General features: G+C 39.8%; 1 long non-coding RNA gene across 2 annotated transcripts in view; it reads left to right on the top strand.

The window, feature by feature from the left end:
- LOC126064496 (uncharacterized) overlaps window positions 1-21956 on the top strand; it is a 149606-nt gene that overhangs the window by 63631 nt on the left and 64019 nt on the right. For both annotated transcript variants that reach the window (XR_007514555.1, XR_007514556.1), the window contains one exon: window positions 9966-10035. This is a non-coding gene — a long non-coding RNA (uncharacterized LOC126064496). The remainder of the gene's footprint in view (window positions 1-9965; window positions 10036-21956) is intronic.

Here is a 21956-nt window from a genome sequence, read left to right as displayed (position 1 = left end):
TTCAGTCTCCTGGATCTCAAAGGGTGGAGCCACAGACTCCTAGGGTTCAAAGTGTTGGATCTTTGCCAACTTGGTTCCTGAGGGTAGAGTTGCTGGTAAGGTGTGCCATGGGAATAGGTCTGGTGCCCAAAGCTGATGGGGTGGGGCTTCCATCCTCAAGGTGCAGAATAACAGGGTCTGCCAGGCTGAGGAGTTGGGGTCACCACTCAGATGGACTGGGAGAATGGGCCTGTCCAAAGTTGAGGGAGCAGAGTTGCCATCCCAGTGGGCATGGGAAGCAGAAATGAAGTCCAGGACTGAGAGGCCTCTATCCAGAATCTAGAGGGTATGGCCAATACCCAGAATCTGGAGGACAGGGCTATTGCCAAGATGGTTTCAGTGAAGAAAGGATTACTTACAAGTCTTGAGAGCTGATGTAATTTGGTCTGTTGGAAGTTGGACATGCTTGGTGCCTGTTATCCCTTCTTTCCCCCCAATTTCTCCCATTTGTAATGGAAATGTCTACCTTGTGCTGGTTCTACCTTTGCACTTTGGATACAGATGACTCATATTTTAGATTTCATAGGTTCAGAGATGAAGAAGAATTTTGCCCCAGGATGAAATATTCCTAAAGTCTCACCCCATATTTAATTTAGATTATTCAGAAGATGAGATTTTGGATTTGAAGTTGATTTAAGACTTTTGGGATGATGTGATGGGGTGAATATATTTTGCATGTAGTAAGGACATTAATTTTGGGGGGCCAAAGGGTGAAGTGTTATAGATTGAAGTGTATCCCCCCAAAATATTCGTGGTAAAGACCAAACTCTATACCTGTGGTCATAATCCCGTTTGGGAATGGGTTTTCTTTTCTATGTTAACGAGACAAGATTCGTGTAATATGTGCCTTGAGTCAATCTCTCTTGAAATATAAAAGATTTTAAGCAAGCATGAAAGAAGTAGAGATGGGAAAGTGAGATGCCAAGACACATGAAGTTCACCCAGGAACAGAAGCTCAAAGAGATCAGGGCCTTCCTCCAGAGCTGATGGAGAGAGAGAACTTTCCCCTGGAGCCTGCACCCTGAATTTAGACTTCTGCTCTCCAAAACTGTGAGAAAATAAATTTCTGTTTGTTAAAGCCACCCACTTGTGCTATTTCTGTTACAACAACACTATATAACTAAGACAGACATCATGCTTGGTAAAGTAAAGGATCAGTGAAAAAGAGGAAGACCCTCAATGGAATGAACTGGCACGGTGGCTGCAACAATAGACTCAAATATACTAATGATTGTGAGGATGGCCCAGGACCAGGCAGCATTTCATTCTGGTGTTACACAGGGTCATTATGAGTTAGAACCAACCCGATGTCACCTAACAGCAACAACAACATAATAAAAATACAGGTCAACTGAGATATTAAACGGAAACTGAAATTTATTGGTGGAAAGGGAAGAGAGAACTGGGATGAACAGGAAAGTCTAGGCCTTGTATAAAGGGAGTAGTTACTACATAGATCCAAATCATTGTTTCCATTCAAGAATGTGGGTTTAGTGTTGCAAATCTTTTAATTGTTTAAAAGAAGTTAGAAATTTGTTTGGAAATGTTCTAAATTTTGTGCGATTTTTTAAAATATTTTTTCCTCTCCTTAGAGGGTTTTTTATTGATTAATCAGTAGATAAGAACTGCTTTAGGTGAAGGGAAAGACAACACTCAATACATGGAAGGTCAGCTCAATTGGACTGGACCAAAAGCAAAGAAGTTTCCGGGATAAAATGAATGCTTCAAAGGTCAGCGGAGCAAGGGCGGGGGTCTGGGGAACATGGTTTGCGGGGACTTCTAAGTCAATTGGCAAAATAATTCTATTATGAAAACACTCTGCATCCCACTTTGAAATGTGGCGTCTGGGGTCTTAAATGCTAACAAGCGGCCATCTAAGATGCATCAATTGGTCTCAACCCACCTGGAGCAAAGGAAAATGAAGAACACCAAGGCCACACGACAACTAAGAGCCCAAGAGACAGAAAGGGCCACATGAACCAGAGACCTACATCATCCTGAGACCAGAAGAACTAGTTGGTGCCCGGCCACAATCGATGACTGCCCTGACAGGGAGCACAGCAGAGGACCCCTGAGGGAGCAGGAGATCAGTGGGATACAGACCCCAAATTCTCATAAAAAGACCAAACTTAATGGTCTGACTGAGACTAGAGGAATCCCGGTGGGCATGCTCCCCAGACCTTCTGTTGGCACAGGACAGGAACCATCCCCGAAGACAACTCATCAGACATGAAAGAGACTAGTCAGTGGGTGGGAGAGAGACGCTGATGAAGAGTGAGCTAATTATATCAGGTGGACACTTGAGATTGTGTTGGCAACTCTTGTCTGGAGGGGGGATGGGAGGATAGAGAGAGAGGGAAGCCGGCAAAATTGTCAAGAAAGGAGAGACTGAAAGGGCTGACTCAAGAGGGGGAGAGCAAGTGGGAGTAGGGAGTGAGATGTATGTAAACTTATATGTGACAGACTGATTGGATTTGTAAACATTCACTTGAAGCTTAATAAAAGTTATTAAAAAAAAAATATTTTTTCCTCTCCCCAAATTCTACAATGGACTAGAAAAACCTATTTGGGTACTGCAAACAGTCTATGGGTCACTAGTCTGTGATCATGATGAAGTGGAAATTTCACTTTCTCCCAAAGCCCATTAAATGGGAAAATGACAGTCTCTTTGACAAATGGTGCAGGCATAATTGGATATCTTTCTGCAAAAAAATGAAACAAGACCCATACCTCATACCATGCACAAAAACTAACTCAAAATGGATCAAAGACCTAAATATAAAATCTAAAATGATAAAGATCATGGAAAAAAATATAGGGACAATGCAAAGAGCCTTAATACATGGCATAAACGGTGTATAAAACATTACTAACAAAGCACAAACACCAGAAGACAAACTAGATAACTGGGAGCTCCTAAAAATCAAACACTTATGCTCATCAAAAGACTTCACCAAAAGAGTAAAAAGACAACTTACAGACTGGGAAAAAATTTTTGGCTATGACAAATCCAATCAGCACCTAATCTCTAAAATCTACAAGATACTGCAAAACCTCAACAACAAAAAGACAAATAACCCAATGAAAAAATGGGCAAAGGATATGAACAGGCACTTCACCAAAGAGACATTCAGGCAGCTAACAGATATATGAGGGATTGCTCACAATCATTAGCCATTAGAGAAATGCAAATCAAAACTACAATGAAATACCGTCTCACCCCAATAAGGCTAGCATTAATCTAAAAAACACAAAATAATAAATGTCGGAGAGGTTGTAGAGAGACTGGAACACTTATACACTGCTAGTGGGAATGTAAAATGGTACAACCACTTTGGAAATCAATTTGGTGCTTCCTTAAAAAGCTAGAAATAGAACTACCATATGATCCAGTAATCCCACTCCTTGGAATATATCCTAGAGAAATAAGAGCCTTCACATGAACAGATATATGCACATGCATGTTCACTGCAGCACTGTTTACAATAGTGAAAAGATGGAAACAACTAAGGTGCCCATCAATGAATGAATGGATAGACAAATTATGGTATATTTACACAATGAAACAATACACAACGATAAAGAACAATGATGAATCCATGAAACATTTCATAATATGGATGAATCTGGAAGGCATTGTGCTGAGTGAAATTAATCAGTCACAAAAGGACAAACAGTGTATAAGAACACTATTATAAGAACTCAAGAAAAGGTTTAAACACAGAAGAAAACATTCTTTGATGGTTACGAGGGTGGGGAGGGAGGGAGAAGAGTATTCACTAACTAGGGCCCACCATAAATAGATTAGTTATTGGTGAGAGGCCAGGCTCTGGGTGAGTGCATGTTTGATGACTTTCTACAATTTTGTCTGAATGAGAAGTGTAAGGAAACTGGTTGGCTGGTCCTACTTTTGCTAGACAAACTGGTGAAAGAAAGAGATGAGCTCAGAGCTTCAGAGTCACAGCTCAGGTGTGGCATAAACAACCTCAAAGTTGCCACTCGTGTCCTGAAAAAAAAACCTTATTTCTTGTGGTAAGAACTGATATTGCCAAAAAAACAAATCCAGAGTCTTATCATAAGAGAGATTGAATTACAATGCCAATTGCATTCCCAACATCAAAGTGTCTGAAGTTAAAGTGAGAACATTGACTGGGAAGAAATGGAATCCTGAAACTTGGGATGGGGATATATGGGCAGATAATCAGGAAGCTGGGGACACTGTGTCCCTAAATTCCATTGAATCACAGCTGCCAACAGAACCAGCCCCCTGACTCCCATCTGTAGAGGTTACTCCATCTTTATCTGTTAAGCCATTAAAACCCAAGAAAACCATTAGCCCCCCCACCTCATCTGATAAAATTAATCCAGCTGTGCCTGAAAAGCCTTTGTCTGAGTCATTGCCTGGAGTATCACCTGAGGCAAATGCCTTACAAGAGGATTCTGAAAGTTCTCATAACTCATCCTCACCATCTTTTTTTTTTCTTTTGCTTTAGATGAAAGTTTACAGAGCAAATTTGTTTCTCATTAAACAATTAATACATGTATTGTTTCGTGACATTGGTTGCAAACCCCGTGACGTGTCAACATTCTCCCGTTCTTGACCTTGGGGTCCCCATTCCCATTCGTCCAGCTTTCCTGTCCTCTCCTGCCTTCTTGTCTTTGCCCCTGGGCTGGTGTGCCCATTTAGTATCATATACATGGTTGAGCTGCATGTATTATTGTTTGTTTTATGGGCTTGTCCAATCTTTGGCTGATGGGTGAACTTTAGGAGTAACTTCAGTACTGAGCTAAAAGGGTGTTCGGGAAGCATATTCTCAGGGTTTCTCCAGTCTCTGTCAGACCAGTAAGTCTGGTCTTTTTTTTCTTTTTGCTCACCACCCATTTTTGCTTCTAGACCTATAACTAGACTTAAGTCTCAGTGAGCCCCAAAATGAGAAGTACAAAGTATGACCCAGGAGGAGGTACACTATACTTCAAAAGAACTACTTGAATTTTTTAATATGTACAAACAGAAACCTGGGGAATATATGTGGGAATGGCTATTAAGGGTGTGGAATAATGGTGCAAAAAACATAAAGTTGGATCGGTCTGAGTTTATTGATACGGGCCCACTAAGCACAGATCCTTCATTCAGTGTTTCAGCTCAAGAGGTTAGGAAATGATCTAATTGTTTGGTTGCTTTGCTGAAGCATGGATTATGTGGTGGCCCACACTAAATCAATTTGAAGTGCCAGGCTTGCCTTGCTATATTGTAGAGGAAGGAATCCAAAGAGTTAGGGAAACGGACAGGTTAAGAGTGGATTTATCATGTTAGACCCACAGACACACACATGGAGTGCCCAGAGAACACATCTGTTACCAAAACAGTGAGGACCAAATTTGTGAAGGGAGCCCCAGCATCCTTGAAGACTGCTGTGATTGCTATTTTATGTAAGTCAGTTTGACAGTGGGAGCTACTCTAACTGAATTAAGATATCTAAATACAATGGGGCTGGTTGGACCCCATGGTGGTAGGGGCCAGGTGGTGGCACTCCACTGACAAAGACAAGGTGGGTGTGATTACCATAATGGACAGTGAAGTCAAAGCAGTAATCAAAATAGTCTGACTTGTATGGACTTATGATGTTGGCCTTTTAGTGATGGTATTCAAAGGAATGAAATAAATGGGAAATCTACTAAATATTTACTTGATGTGTACAAGCAGAAGAATTGTAGGTCAAGTGAATGGCAGTCTAACTTGAATCACCAGAATAGAGTCATGACCCCTCAATCAAATTCCAAACTTGAGCCAGTTTACAGTTTAGAGATCCACAACCCCTTGAATGATGCGGTTCCCAGGTCCCCTTGAGGAAGGACCCCATTACACTGCCAAAAAATTACATTCTTAATCTTTCTCCAAGTCTTCTCCAAAAGAATCTGTGGCCTTATATGAGCTTTCATTGAGGAAAAGGAAATAATCATGCTTTGACTGGATTATTGGATATTGACTCTGAAATGACACTAATTCCAAGAGACCCATAATGTCACTGTGGCCCATTAGTCAGAGTAGCAGAGTAGGGACATATGGAAGTCAGGTTAATGGGCTCCTAGCTCAGGTTCAGCTCACAGTGGGTCCAGTGGGTCCCTGAACTCATCCTGTAGTGATTTACCCAGTTCCAGAAGGCATAATTGGAATGGACATACTCAGCAACTGGCAGAACCCCCACAGCACATACATGACAAGTGGAGTAAGGTCTACTATGGTAGGAAAAGCCAAGTAGAAGCCATTAGAACTGCTTCTACCTAGGAAAATAGTAAACCAAAAGCAATATCACATTCCTGGAGAGATTGCAGAGATTAGTGCCACCATCAAGAACTTGAAAGATGAAGGGGTGGTGTTTTCTACCACATCCCCATTTAAATCCCCTTTGGACTGTGCAAAAAACAGATGGATCTTAGAGAATGACAGTGGATCATTGAAAACTGAATGAGGCAGTGACTGCAATTGCAGCTGTTCCAGATATGGTTTCATTGCTTCAGCAGATTAATATGGGACCTGGTACGCAGCTAATGACCCGGATAATTCCTTTTCCTCTGTACCTGTTTTGAAGGATCATGAAGCAGTTTGCCTTTAGCTAGCAAGGCCAGCAAGACACCTTCACTGTCCTACCTCAGAGGTGCATTGGTTCTCCAGCCCTATGTCATAATTTAGTCTGCAGGGACCTTGATCACCTTTCGTTTCACAAGACTTCACGCTGGTCCATTACATTGATGACATTATGCTGATTGGATGTATTAAGGAAGAAGTGTCAATGGCTCTAGACTTATTGGTAAAACATTTGCATGCTAAAGGTAGGAATTTAATCCAACAAAAATTCAGGTGTCTTCCACCTGAGTGAAATTTGTAGGGGTTCAGGGGTGTGGGGCATGTTGAGATATTCCTTATAAAGTGAAGGATAAGTTATATTGCACCTGGCCCCTCCTAAAATAAAAAAGGAGGCACAACTCCTGGTGGGCCACTTTGGGTTTTAGAGGCAATATTTCCTGCATTTGGGTGTGCTACTCTGGCCTATTTATCAAGTGACTTGAAAAGCTGCTAGTTTTGAGTGGGGCACGGACCAAGAGAAGGCTCTGCAACAGGTTCAGGCTCCTGTGCAAGCTGCTTCGCCAGTTGGACCATAATATGATCCAGCTGATCCAATGGTGCTTGAAGTGTCAGTGACAAATAGAGATGTTGTTTGGAGCCTTTGGCTAGCCTCTTTTGGTAAATCACAGCATAGACCATTAAGATTTTGGAGCAAATCCCTGCCATCCTGCCTTTGAGAAACAGCTTTTGGCTTGTTACTGGGCCTTAGTAGAGACTGAATGCTTAACCATGGGACACCAAGTTACCATGTGGCCTGAGCTGGCCATCAAGAACTGCATGTTGTATGACCTCACAGAATCATAAAGTTGGACAATCAAATCAGTACTCCATAATTAAATGGAAGTGAGATAAATGACATTGGGCCCAAGTAGGACCTAAAGGGATAAGTATGTTGCATGCAGATGTGGCTCAGATGCCCATGGTCTCTACTCCTGTCACATTATCTGTCCTCTCTCAATCTGCACCTATGGCCTCATGAGGAGTTCTTTAGGATCAATTGACTGATGAAGGGAAAGCCTATGCCTGATTTACAGATGGTTTTGTGCAATATGCATATGAGGAATCACTTGAAAGTGGACAACAGCACCACTACAGCCCTTTCCTGGAACCTCAGCGAAAGACAGTGATGCAGAAAAATCCTCTCAAGTGGCAGAACTTCGAGCAGTGCACCTGGTCATTCACTTTTCTTGGAAGGAGAAATGGCCAGATGTACCACTGTATACTGATTTATGGGCTGTGGCCAATGGTTGGACTGGATGGTCAAGAACTTGGAAGGAACATGATTAGAAAATTGATGACAAGGAGGTATGGGGAAAAGATATGTGGATAGACCTCTCTGAATGGGCCAAAAAAGTGATGATATTTGTGTCTCATGTGAATACTCACTAAAGGGTGACCTCAGCAGAGGATGATTTTAACAATCAAGTGGATAGGACAATGTGATCTATGGAAAATCAGTCATCCTTTTCCCCAGTCACTCCTGCCATTACCCAATGGGCTCATGAACAAAATGGCCATGGTGCTGGGATGGAGGTTATGTATGGGCTCAGCAATATGGACTTCCATTCACTAAGGCTGACTTGGCTACATAGCTGAGTGCCCAATATGCCAGCAGCAGAGACCAACACTGAGTCCCCAGTGTGGCACTATTCCTCCTGGTGATCAGCCAGTAACTTAGTGGCAGGTTGATTACACTGGACCACTTCTGTCACAGAAAGAGCAGTATTTTCTTCTTACTGAACTAGACACTTAATCTGGATATGGATTTGCCTGCCCTGCATGCAATGCTTCTGCCAGAACTACCATCCATGGACTTACAGAATGCCTTGTCCACCATCATGGTATACCATACAGTGTCATCTTGGATCAAGGGACTCACTTCACAGCAAATGAAGTGTGGCAATGGGGCCATGGTCATGGAATTCACTGGTCTAACCATGTTCCCCATCATACTGAAGCAGCTGGTTTGATCAAACAATAGAATGGCCTTCTAAAGACAATTATAGTGCCAGCTAGGTGGCAATACCTTGCAGGGTTCGGGCAGTTTTCTCCAGGAGGCTGTATGTGTTCTAAACCAGCATCCAATATGTGATGCTGTTTGTCCTGTAGACAAGAGTCATGGATCTAGGAAAAAAGGGGTGGAAATGGAATTGGCATCTCTCACTATTAGCTGTAGTGGCCCACACACAAAATTTTTGCTTCCTGTTCCCATGACCCTATGCTTTGTGGGTCTAGAGGTCTTAGCTCCAAAGAGAGGAATGCTTCCACTGGGAGACATAACACTGATTCCATTGAACTGGAATTTAAGAATGCCACCTGGCCACTCTGGGCTCTTTATGCTTCTGAATCAACAGGTAAAGAAGGGAGTTACTGTATTGACTTCTGTGATTGATCCTGATTACCAAGAGGATATCGAATTGATATTACATAATGGTGGGAAACAAGAGCAGGTCTAGAATATGGGAGATCCCTTAGGACATCTTTTAGCACTACCATGTCCTGTGATTAATGTCAGTGGAAATTTACAGCAACCCAATTCTGACCACTAATGGCCCAGACCCTTCAGAAATGAAGTTGGGTCACCTGACCAGGCAAAGAACCATGACCAGCTGAGGTGCTTGCTGAGTGTAAAGGGAATACAGGATGGTGTTGGAAGAAAATAGTTTTAAATGCCAGCTATTTTTTGGTTTTGGTTTTTTATGAACATATCACCAGTTGTAGAAATTAGAACTGTAATTCTTATGAGCATTTCTTCCTTGTATGTGTGCATCTAATATTTTTGCTTTCTTCACTTATAAAATATAAGATGTAAATAGGGCTAGTGCATTTTTGGTTGTACATGTTAGTTGTATCATGTTAGGCACAAGTATGACTTTATAATTGTTTTTATTTAAAGATTGAGTATGGTTTAGGGAGATGCCAGGTTGACAAGGGGTGGACTGTGATGGTTAAGGTTGTGAGTCAACTTGGCTGGGCCATGGTTCTCAGGGGTTTGACAGTCATGATGTAGTTTGGCAGTTATGTAATGATGTAACCACTTCATGATGAGACCTGTTATGAGCAGCCAGCCAGCTGAAAGGGAGTTTCCTTGGGGGAGTGGACTGCATCCAATATAGGTGGACATTTTGGCAAAACTCATGGGATATGGCTCACTCTGGATCCTGCAACTGGTTCCTGTTCATCTGGCCTCTAGTGTCTGGGACTTGAGCTAGCAGTTTATCTGTTGATTTTAGGATTCGTCAGCCTCCACAGTTTGTGAGCCAGAGGTCTGCTTCTGACCTACCGATTTTGTATTTGCCAGCCCCTGCATGAATCAGGAGGAGCCTCCTGTTTGACCCATGGACTTGGGACTTTCCAGCCTTTACAATCATGTGAGTCATTTCCTTGATATAAATCTCTCTCTGTGTGTGTGTGTGTGTGTGTGTGTGTGTGCTTCACTGGTTTTGCTTCTCTAGAGAACCTAGCCTAAGACAGTTACTTACACAGTGATTAGAAAAATGGACTTGTTCGTAGGATGGAAAATAATTTGGGTGCTAGGGAAACTCTACTCTATTCCTAAAAATGATTTTTTGAGCAGATATACTCCAAGCAATAAAGTAAATGTTGATAACTTAAAAAAAAAAAAAAGTAGATTGAGTCATTGAGACTTGCAGTAAAAAAGAAAGTGTATGCAGAAAGGCCTGTCAAGTTATCCTTTTCTGTGACGATGTGATTTTGGGTGAGTCACTTCTCTTGGGGTATAAATTTCTGCATCTGTGGAATTCAGGGTATAGATAAGATCAGAAGTTCTCTAACTTGTTTAGTGTTATAACTTGCAGTTATAATTCTGTTTTCTTGATACCATGGCTTTTTAGTGCAATGTAAACATGATCTTCATTAGACAAACTAAGAAAAATTATGCTAGTAAAAATATCATTAGATATAGTAAAAAAAAAAAAAAAAATTACCATTCCCACCATTTGCATATAGCAAGTAAACATTTCTGAGTGTTTCTATTTTCATCAGCTTACTTTGATTTATTGATTTTGGTTTATTGATTTTGATGTCTATTCCACAAAAAAACAAAAACAAATGCATTGCCACTGAGTCAATTCTGGCTCATAGTGACCTTATAGGCCAGAGTAGAACTGTCCCATAGGATTTCCAAGGAGCAGTTGGTGGATTCGAACTGCTGACTTTCTGGTTAGCAGCTGAGCTCTTTACCACTGCACCACCCTTGTTAATTGATAAGTGATCACAGTACCAATATCTCAAATTTATAGGAGAATATTTTTAATCGAGAAACATTTTTCTATTGTTTCCTGCAAATTGGAAAAATATTGCATTATTCATTTTTATGGTGGGGAACTTTGTTCTAGCTATTGTGGGAATGTCTTTTGAGGACCACTGGATTGGGTGTTCCCTGAGGTCTCTTCCAGCGATAACATTCCATGAGTCTACATTTTTCAAGTGTTGCCAAGCAAGATCCATTACTTTTAGTTGGAGAGAAATTCTCTTTAAAAATAAATAGAACTATGGGCCACTTTTGGTTGATTGTAATAGAAAAAATAGACATTTGAGAAGTGATATATTTTTTAAATGTTTACAGACTTTGTCCCAATAATAAGCTTTTAGAGGTTTATCAGACTTCAATCAAATACTCATCCGGGTATTCTTATTTTTTATTTCATCAATTTGTTTTAGTGGCTACATCCTATTAAGAAGTTCTCTATGTACTAGAGATAGAGCAGTGAACAAAACAGAAGAAAATTCTTATCTTTATAAAGCTTATGTTTTAATGAAGAGAAGTAGGAAATAAACAAGATATGAAAAATGTATATTCAATTGTGATAAGTTTTATGGAAAAAAAAGAAATCAGAAATAGAGGAAAAGATGAGTTTGGGGAGATATGGGTAGTAAATTTAAGATGTGATAATCAGAAAAGGTTTAACTGAGAACATGACTTTTGATCAAAGATGGGAAGAAGGCCTATGTTGATATGGTGAAGGAGAGTTATAGTAGAAGAACCTAGAGGAGGAGCATCCCTACAGAGGAGTTCAAGAGACCAGTGTGGTTAGAGCAGACAGAGAGTGGTAGAAGATGAGGTCAGATTATGTAAGGTCTTCTAGGTTATTTAAAGAATTTGGCTTTTACTTAGAAATGGAAGCCAGTGGATGATTTTGAGCAGAGGAATGTCATGATCTGAATTTTTTTTCCTAAAGAAGATCATTCTGTATGTTCTTTTGAGAATAGACTATAACAAGACCAGAGTGGTAAGGCTACTGCAATAATCCAGGTGTGAAGCGATAGTGGCTCAGATCAAGGTGATAGTGGTGGAGGTGATAAGAAGTGGTTAGCTTCTGGATATGTTTTAAAGATAGAGTCAATATCATTTGCTGAAGAAATCAGATATGGGTGTGAGATAAAGAGAGAAGTCAAATATGACTTCAGGGTCACCAAAGTCAAGCACATCCTGACTTGCAAATGTTTCTATCCCAATCCTGAGGGCTTGTTAAAATCTTGGAGTTTATTGTCTATTGCCCATATTCTTACCTCCTTTTTAGAGGACAAGAAGATCGTTAGAGCCAGAACTGGCACTCACATGAGGAAACCTAAAACTGGTTTTTCTTGAAAAGGTACCATTACCTCTTATGAGCCAAGTGTCTTCATATATGCCATGAAATTCTCTCTGCTTGTGCTGCCTTGTCATGTTATTTTCCATCTGACCCACTTAGCTCATCCACTAGTACTTTCACCAACTGGTATGCTCTATTTTCCTGGGCCTCAATGATGAGATCTTATCAAGATTAAGTCTACCAATACCCAGGGCATGGATGAGAGTGGGAATTGACTGTGTAAGAATTAAGCAGGTAAATTTGCTTTACAAATGTTGACTGTCAGTGGTGGCACAGTGGTTAAGAGCTATGGTTGCTAACCAAAATATTGGTAGTTCGAATCTACCAGTTACTCTTTGAAAACTCCCTGGGGCAGTTCTACTCTGTTCCATAAGGTCGCTATGAGTCAGAGTCAACTCAAAGGCAATAGGTGATTTGGTATAGATATTTATTCAAGTAGTATTATATTCCTATTCTCTAGAGCACTACTGTCCAATGGAAAATCACTAGACATATGAGCCTATATAAATACAAACTAAAGTTAATTAAAATAAAAAATTCAGAGCCTCATTCACACCAGCCCTAACTCAATTTTTCAGTAGCCACATGTGGCTAGTAGCTATTGTATTGGAAGCTAAAATGAGAAACATTTCCATAATTGTTGAAAGTTCTATTGGAGAATGTCTCTTATCTTACTACTGATTATAGAAAAGAGAAGGTGAGAATTAGGGGCTCACTATACCATTCAGAAGGAGCCCTGGTGACACGGCAGTTTAAGTGCTCAGCTGCTAACTCGAAGGTCAGAGGTTCGAATACACCAGCCATTCTGTGGGAGAAAAAATGTGACAGTCTGCTTCCATAAATATTTACAGCCTTAGAAACCATATGGGGCAATTCTCCTCTGTTCTAGAGGGTCACTATGAGTTGAACTTGACTAGATGACAATGGGTTTTATACCATTCAGAAAGAGTTCTGGTGGCATATCAGTTAAGCGCTTGGCTGCTAGCCTAAAGATTAGCAGTTCGAACCAACCCAGCTGCTACACAGGAGAAAGATCTGACAATCTGCTCCCATGAAGATTACAGCCTAGAAAATCCTATGGGGGCAGTTCTATTCTGTCACATGGAGCCGCTATGAATTTAAATCGACTCTACATCACTCAACCACAACAACAAAACCACAGCAACGTACCATTCAGATGACCCATTTTTTATCCCAGGTATGTTGTCCTTCCTATCTTACTTGGATATATTTGGGGATTTCTTATACTAAGAACCAGACCCTATCTCCAAATGCTTCTGGATTACCATAGTTCCTTAATAGGTCTCTTAAAGGCTCTAAGTTACACAGTACAACTTAATCACAGTATTGTGTGCATTTGTGCACACAGGAAATCAAGAACCTCTTACCACAATCCCATAAGGTATGTATGTTTTTGGCTTGGTACAACTCAGAATTTCTCGAATGGCCTTTGTTTGAACTTAAAAATAAAATAATGTACATTTTAAAGGTAAAGAATCCCACATGTTTTAGTTTACTTATGCTTGTTCTTCCAGTCCTAGTTTTGAGAAGACTGCAGTCTGAAAAATCTTTGGGGATTTTCAAATGAAGGTTAATATTAGTTTTCCCATCCAAAATAAAAAGTTACTATGGTAGTGGGTAAATGAGCACAAAAGTCAAATTGTTTAGATTGCCTTCAAAGTTCAGAATTGTCAGTTTGAGCGGGTGTCAAAGTTGACCATAGACCTTCTCTCATTCTTGGGGCTTAGTACATTCACTGTTGAATTCTTTCAAAGAGAAAGGATAGTGTTGGATGATTGTAAGTAAAAACATTTAATTATGCATTATTATGCTTATGTAAATCACAAACTCTGGACCATGCACACCGTTGAGAATCTTTAAAAAGGCATAGTTGAAGTGGTCAAACCTGCCACCAAATGATTCTTTTGGGGACATTGCACTGATCTGGTAAATCTATACACTAGTGCTGATAGACTTTAGAGTACCAAGGCTGAAATCTTCCAGAACTTTGGAACTCTTGGAGTTTGTTAAGTAGCTCAGCTAGATAGTCATTGCTAGCATAGAAATTCTATGACCCTACTACTATGCTCACCATTAATCAGCCGATGTTAGCCTAAAAGTTAGCAATAATTTCTGAAATCTTCAAGTGTGTAGCACTCAACCTTTTTACTAAATAGCTTTTGACCAAGAATACCAGAGCCAATGTGGAACCAGGAATATCATTGCTGATGTTAGATGGATTCTAGCTGAAAGCAGAGAATACCAGAAAGATGTTTACCTGTGTTTTATTGACTATGCAGAGACATTCGACTATATGTATCGTAAAAAATTATGCATAATGTTGCAGAGAATGGGAATTCCAGAACACTTAATTGTGCCCACGAGGAATCTGTACATGGATCAAGAGGCAGTCATTCAAACAGAACGAGAGGATACTGCATGGTTTAAAGTGAGGAAAGGTGTGCGTCAAGGTTGTATCCTTTCACCACACTTATTCAATCTGTATGCTGAGCAAATAATCTGAGAAGCTTGACTATATGAAGAAGAATAGGGCATCAGGATTGGAGGAAGACTCAGAACAACCTGCCTTATGTAGGTGACATAATCTTGCTTGCTGAAGGTGAAGAGAACTTGAAGCACTTATTGATGAAGAGCAAAAAGACCACAGCCTTCAGTATGGATTACACCTTAACATAAAACAAAAATCCTTACAATTGGAGCAATAAGCACCATCATGATAAATGCAGAAAAGATAAAAGTTGTCAAGGGTTTCATTTTGCTTGGATCCACAGTCAACATGCATGGAAGCAGCAGTCAAGATATCAAAAGATGCGTTTCTTTGGGCAAATCTGCTGCAAAAGACCTCTTTAAAGTGTTGGAAGCAAAGATGTCACTTTGAGGACTAAGATAAGCCTGACTCGAGCCATGGTGTTTTCAATCACCTCATATGCATGCAAAAACTGGACCATGAATAAGGAAGACCAAAGTAGAACTGACGCCTTTGCATTGTGGTGTTGGCAAAGAATATTGTATATACCATGGACTGCCAAAAGAACAAACAAATCTGTCTTGGAAGAAGTACAACCAGAATGCTCCTTAGAAGCAAAGACAGTGAGACTATGTCTCACATACTTTGGACAAGTTATCAGGAGGAATCAGTCTCTGGAGAAGGACCTAACGCTCGGTAAGGTAGTGGGTCAGTGAAAAAGAGGAAGACTCTCAAAGAGATGGATTGATACAGTGGCTGCAATAATAGGCTCAAGCATAGCTACAATTGTGAGGATAGTGCAGGACCAGGCACTGTTTCTTTCTGCTGTGTATGGGGTCGCTATGAGTCGAAACTGACTCAATGGCACCTAACAACAACAATAACAACACCAGATCTAAAATATAGTAATAAAAAATAAGTGTTACTATATTTGTCCATTTGTGACTGACTTATTTAACTCAGCATAATGTTTTCATGGTTTACCCATGTTGTATCATGTGTCAAGACTTCATATCTCTTTAAGACTGAGCAATATTTCATTGGGGAGTCTTGGCAGCACAGTGGTTAAGTGCTCGACTGCTAACCAAAAGGTTGGCGATTTGAACCCATCAACCACTTCTTGGGAGAAAGATGTGGCATTCTGTGTCTATAAAGTTTATAGTTTTGGAAACCCTATGGGACAGCTCTACTTTCTCCTGTAGGTTTGATATGAGTCATAATCGAATTGTTGACAACAGAATTGGTTTTTAATATTTCATTGTATGTATATACAACATTTTGTGTAACCAATCATCTCTTGATGGACATTTAGGCTGTTTCTACCTTTTGGCTACTGTGAATAGAGTGCTGCAATAAACATTGGTGTACAAGTATCTGATCCACTTATATGAAATATCTAGAATAGGCCAGTGTATAGAGACCAAAGTAACTAGGGATGAAAGGGAGGGGAAAAGGGAGACTCATTGCTTAGGGGACACTACACTGAGCTTCTGTTAAGCATGATGGAAAAATTTGGAAATGGTTAATAGTGATGGTTGAACAGCAATATAAACAAAATTAATGTCACTGAGTTAAACTTGTAAAGAATGTTGAAGTGGCAAATGTTTTGTTACATATATATTTACTACAAAAAAAATTAAGTGCTAACAATACATTGGGTTGGGTTATACATTGGGAACTTACCTTATACTAAATACTATGAAAGTACTTTTAAAAAGTGAGTTCTACTTGACCCAGAAGCTATTACTATCCCCATATATAGTTGAGTAAAGTGAAGCTCAATTTTTTTTTACTACCTAGAAGAAGAATCAGAGCCCAGAATTTTCTCATTTCAAGGCCAGCTCTCTTTATGTTACACTGCTCCCTATTTTTCCCCAGAACGGAATTTAAGACCTACAGAAAATGTTATAGAAAAGGAGATGCAGAAATAGAGACAAGACATATGTGTGTCATCATAACGGGGGAGCAAATGGTACTGGCTGCTAAAATGGAAAAGATAACAGGGTAGCTGGTGAACTTTTTGTCATTCCCAAATCCTAATTATGCATTGTAGCTGTATTCTGAATGATATTACCGAACACCAGTATGTGTGGCCATTAGGCTGTTTAGAGTATTTGTTGTTCTTTATCCCCACACCCTTGTGATAAATCTATTCATTGGGGACTTTTGCTGTTGTGCCTTCAAGACATTTTTAATGAACATTTTCCATTGTGCCACTCTGCATTCTAACTTAAATGCTAAAGCTTTCTAACACACTGTCCAATCTATAGTAAGCTCTCAAGAAATGTTTGTTCTCTTCCATTTTCTTCTTCGCATTTATCATTACTTAAAAATAGTAAGTTGATGTTTTGCAATTTCAGTTCTAGTCCAGCACACTGTTTCAGTTTCTTAATTACAAACTCCATTTCATAATAACCTCAAATTCTAGAGAGTGCATTTTAAGGATGTTATTACAGTTCATTTAAGGGTAAAACCATTGGCATTTGACCTTATGTCACCATTTGTAGCGTGCTACAGCTTCTCAAAAATATATCGCCTTGTCAAACCTTCTTACTTAATGAAATCTTCCTGTAAATTTCTTGAAAGAAAAAATAAGTAAATAGCAGCTATTGACGTTGTAATAATTATTTTTGATCCAGTAAAGACTTGGACATGAATAGTGAAATAATCAACATCCTGTGATAATGCAAAGTAAGAACAATGAGTTTGGTTAGTAGAGAAATGTCCTTTCATTTTTTGTAACTCTCAACTTTTGTGTATTATCTTATATCTTCTGGGACTCAAGGAGCAAAAGGTCTACTTTTGCCCTTGACAATCTGCGACCTGAACCCTGGGGGCATTCAGCCCAACCAGAATTATGATCTTGGACCAACTTCATTTCTAAATATTATTTTCATAGCATTGTCCTCATTGCACAGTACTGTCTTTAGACACAGGCAAGCAGGGGCCCTGTGCCTCAGAGAGCCCCATGTTATAGAATGCTTTCATTCAAGTGTTCTAAGTTCCTTTCTAGTGACCGAGATCTAGTGCCTGGGCCATGAGTGCCATCAGGGTAGAGTGTCCTGAGCCTTGGCAACAGCCTTCTTGGGCTTTTCTCCCGTAGATAGCATTCTACATGACCCTTTACCACAGTATAGGCAGGGACAGAATGTTGCCTTGGAATCACTGAGGCTAGACTCCAACTGAGGGTCAGTTTCTGTGAGATTCTGGGGGTTGGGGGGATACCGTAGAAAGTCCCATTTTGGCTCACCTCTTTTCTGTTGAGAAAATGGATTTCCAAGTGTCTTAGTTTTTTTAGTTATCTAGTGCAGCTATAACAGAAATACTGCAAGTGGATGGCTTTAACAACGAGAAATTTATTCTCTCACAGTCTAGGAGGATAGAAGTGAAAATTCAGGGTGCCAGCTCCAGGGAAAGGCTTTCTCTCTCCGTCTGCTCTGGAGGAAGGTCCTTGTCATCAACCTTCCCCTCGTAGAGGAGCAGGGACCCCAGGTCCAAAGGACTCGCTGTATTCCTGGTGCTTCTTTCTTGGTGGTATGAGGTCTCCATGTCTTGCTGCTTGCTCCTCTCATTTATATCTAAAAAGAGATTGGCTCAAGACACAATCCAATCTTGTAGACTGAGTCCTGCCTCTTTAACATAACTGCTGCTAATCCCATCTCATCAACATTATAGAGATAGGATTTACAACACCTAGGAAAATCACATCAGATGACGAAATGGTGGGCAATCACACAATTCTGGGAATCATGGCGTAGCCAAATTGACAACACATATTTTTGGGGGACACAATTCAATCCATGACACAGGAGAATAATAGTTCTGCCTCAGTGAGGTGACAGATACTGTTCCAGTCCTGACATAGTGTTTCAAGGGCTGACCTGTGCCTTGACAGTCACTTTGGATGAAAACCAAAATTTTCAGACACAAAAACTCATTTCAGGGAGCTGTGAAATTTGAAACTCCTGAGGGTCCTGTGCTTGAGCTGGCAGAGTTCCTTTTTCCTGAAGAAACTCTAAGAAAGATGACAGTCCAGAACCTATTGCAGTAGCCATTGCAAAGAGCACAGTGTCACTCACAGAAATTCAGCCCCAGATTCTGGGGCTAGCTTCACTGGTGAAGACAAAAATTCACTCTTTTGAAACTGGTGTCTTCTGACAAAACATTTAATTATCATCCTGTCTGGGTAGGCCAGTTCTTTGCTAAGGAATATCCAACCACCCACTGCCTTATTCTTGAAAAACCTCATATCCATTTCAGGAAACTTTGCTGATCAGTGATAGTGGGCCGTTTCAGCTAAATCTCCTCTGTCTCATGACTGAATCTCTCTTTCAATATATGTTTTGGTAATCATACTTACAATTTGAGTATATATATTTAAATATAAAATTATCTAAAAAGCTTATCGTTATGCAGTAAGTCCATTCTTTCTTAACAATGATAAGAGATTTGCTAAGCTTTAACTACCCACTGAATATCCTTCCAAACCTGCTACCTCATTATTGTTGTTAAGAATTTTAGTTTTACTCTTTTTTTTAAATTTAAAAACTATTTTATAGTTAATAGCTAATTAACTTTGCTAGCATATTTTATCAGTTTTACCCATTTCTTGCCTTTCTACTAGGATCACTTGTCTTCTAGCTAAAATGTGTCTTGACTAAGAACTGTGTGTGTGTGTATGAATATAAGTTGTGAGTATGTGTGAGTATATATACATATATATAAGTGTGACTACACGCAAGTGGATTGTGTGAGTGTATGAACGTGTATGTGTGCGTGTGTGTGGTAGACTTTATATGTGTGAAAATGTCTTTATTTTTCTCTCAGCCTTGATTGACTGTTAGGAAGGTGTATTAGTTTTCTAGGGCTGTTGTAACAAAACACCATAAACTGGGTGGCTTAAAATATGAGAAATGTATTATCTCATATTTCCTGAGGCTGTAAGCCTGAATTCAGAGTCTTGGCAGAGCCATGCTCTGAAATTTCTAGAAGAGTCTTTTTCATCTCTCCCAGCTTATGCTAGCCCTAGGCATAGGCATTCTTTGGCTTGCAGCTGCAGCATAACTCCAATCTCTGCCTCAGTCCTCACATGGCATTCTTCTTCCTATGAGTCTGTGTCTCATCTCTTTTATAGGACACCATTCATATTGGATTGGCACCCACCCTACTCCAGTATAACCCTGTGTTAACTGATTTATATCTTCAAAGACCCTGTTTCCAAAAAGGACATGTTCACAGGTACTGGAGGTTAGAATTTCAACATATCTTTTTGGAAGACACAATTCAATCCACAACAGCTGGGTATAAAATTGTAGGTTGGTACATATTTTCTTTTTCTTACTTTCAGTTTGTATTTAATTTCTTCTGACCTCTATTAATAATCTATGGTGACTTTTATTAATAATACTATGTTTATCTACTGTTAGCTTTATTGTCATTACCTGTTGGTAATCACTCTTTTTCCTGTGCTAGCTTTTAAGATTATCTCTTTCTTTTGAGTATTATAATGTATTCTCCAAATGTATATTTATTTTTATTCAATCCCCTTGGTCCTTAAAACTGAGAACTTTGTTCTTCTTCAATTCTGAAACTTTTCAGTAATTAGTTCTTCAAATACTGCATCTCTGTTCTCTTTTATTTTCTTTTTCAATAAATCCTATAAATCCTCTCAGCCTAGCCTTTTAGCTACATTTTCCAATTTATCTTTGTTTCTTCATGCTAGAATTCTTCAGTTCTGTGTTTCAGCTCATTAATTCATTCTTGGGCTTTGTTCTGTCCAGAAATTAGTCCATATATTGCATTTTAAAATACACTGTATTTTTCATTTGCAAAATTTCTAATGGGCAAATATATATATATATATATATATATATGCATGTATATGATTAAATGAATAAAGAATAGCACAAAGCTGGTCCTATGAAGCTGAGGTTAAAGATGTCCCAAATGTCCAACTTTTCCAAGCTGCTTTACCACTCCATCATCTCTAACATCAACTACTCCCTCTCCCCTCAGCACTCTCCCTCTCACCTTTGGGTTGCCTAATTTTCTGCAATATCTTGCAGAACTCGGGAACCATATAAAAGGAATGGCTCACACAGTTGTGGAGGCTGGCAAGTCCCAAATCTGTGGGTCAGACATAGGCTTCTCCCTACTCATGTAGCTGCAGGAGCTGAAGAACCTAAACTAGCAGTTCAAACAGGCTGCTGGCTCACAAGGCTGCAGGAGTGGGTGAATCAGATCTTATGATAGGCTGCTGGCCAAAGGGGCTATGGAGGCCAGTGAATCCCAGAATCAACAGGTCAGACAGCAGACCTTTGGGGTGGTCAGTCGATAATGAACTGGATGCAGAATCCAGATGCAGACAGGGAGAGTGAGCCTCGCCAGGACACACACATATATCTTAGATGCAGGCCATACCCAAGGGAAGGGTGTGACTATAGTAAGGGTGGGGCTTGAGTCATGGCCTCCTGAAAGGCTGTGACCCAAGACACACTTTACACCAAACCTGCCTCATTAATATGTAGAGGTCAGGATCCACAATATTTAAAATGGAGGACAACCACACAATACTGGGAATCATGGCCTAGCCAAGTTGACACGTAATCCCAACCATCACAGGTTCCATATACCTTATTTGCATAGTCCACTCATTCGTGTGAGTCACAAAGACCATGATTAGAAGGCCCATATTAAGTAATTCATTGCACTGCAGTAATTTTGATATGTTTGTGTTATTTTTGACCCACAGTTTTTCCATTCTATTTAAACGGAAATTATGCCTTAAATTATCTCTTTGACATCCTCAACCATTGTTTAAAAAACTTTGTCAGACTCTCCTATAAAATATATATGGAGAAGCTCCATTAGCTAATTGCTGATTTTGCCTTTAAGCATTATATTTTCTTCATATGTTTTGGAATTTTTACGTGCTGGCTTATTTTGAATAGGATGGTTTCTCTTTCACGTACACACACAAACACACACACATAGACCTCACATGCACACATGCAGCTCCACCCCCACTGTTTATCCTTCCTTCTGTCCTCATCATGGAGTTTTATTAGTTACTTCTACACACTATGGGTCTCTAATATAGAGCAAGATTTTATAACCATAGTTTGAAGTTACTTGCCCTCGTGGAGTGTTTGTGAATATGACAAGCCAGAAGACAGCTTGACGCAGCTTT

Source organism: Elephas maximus, chromosome 2, assembly GCF_024166365.1.
Source record: "Elephas maximus indicus isolate mEleMax1 chromosome 2, mEleMax1 primary haplotype, whole genome shotgun sequence".
In the NCBI taxonomy this organism is placed as follows: domain Eukaryota; kingdom Metazoa; phylum Chordata; class Mammalia; order Proboscidea; family Elephantidae; genus Elephas; species Elephas maximus.
This window is presented reverse-complemented; position numbering and strand designations above follow the sequence as displayed.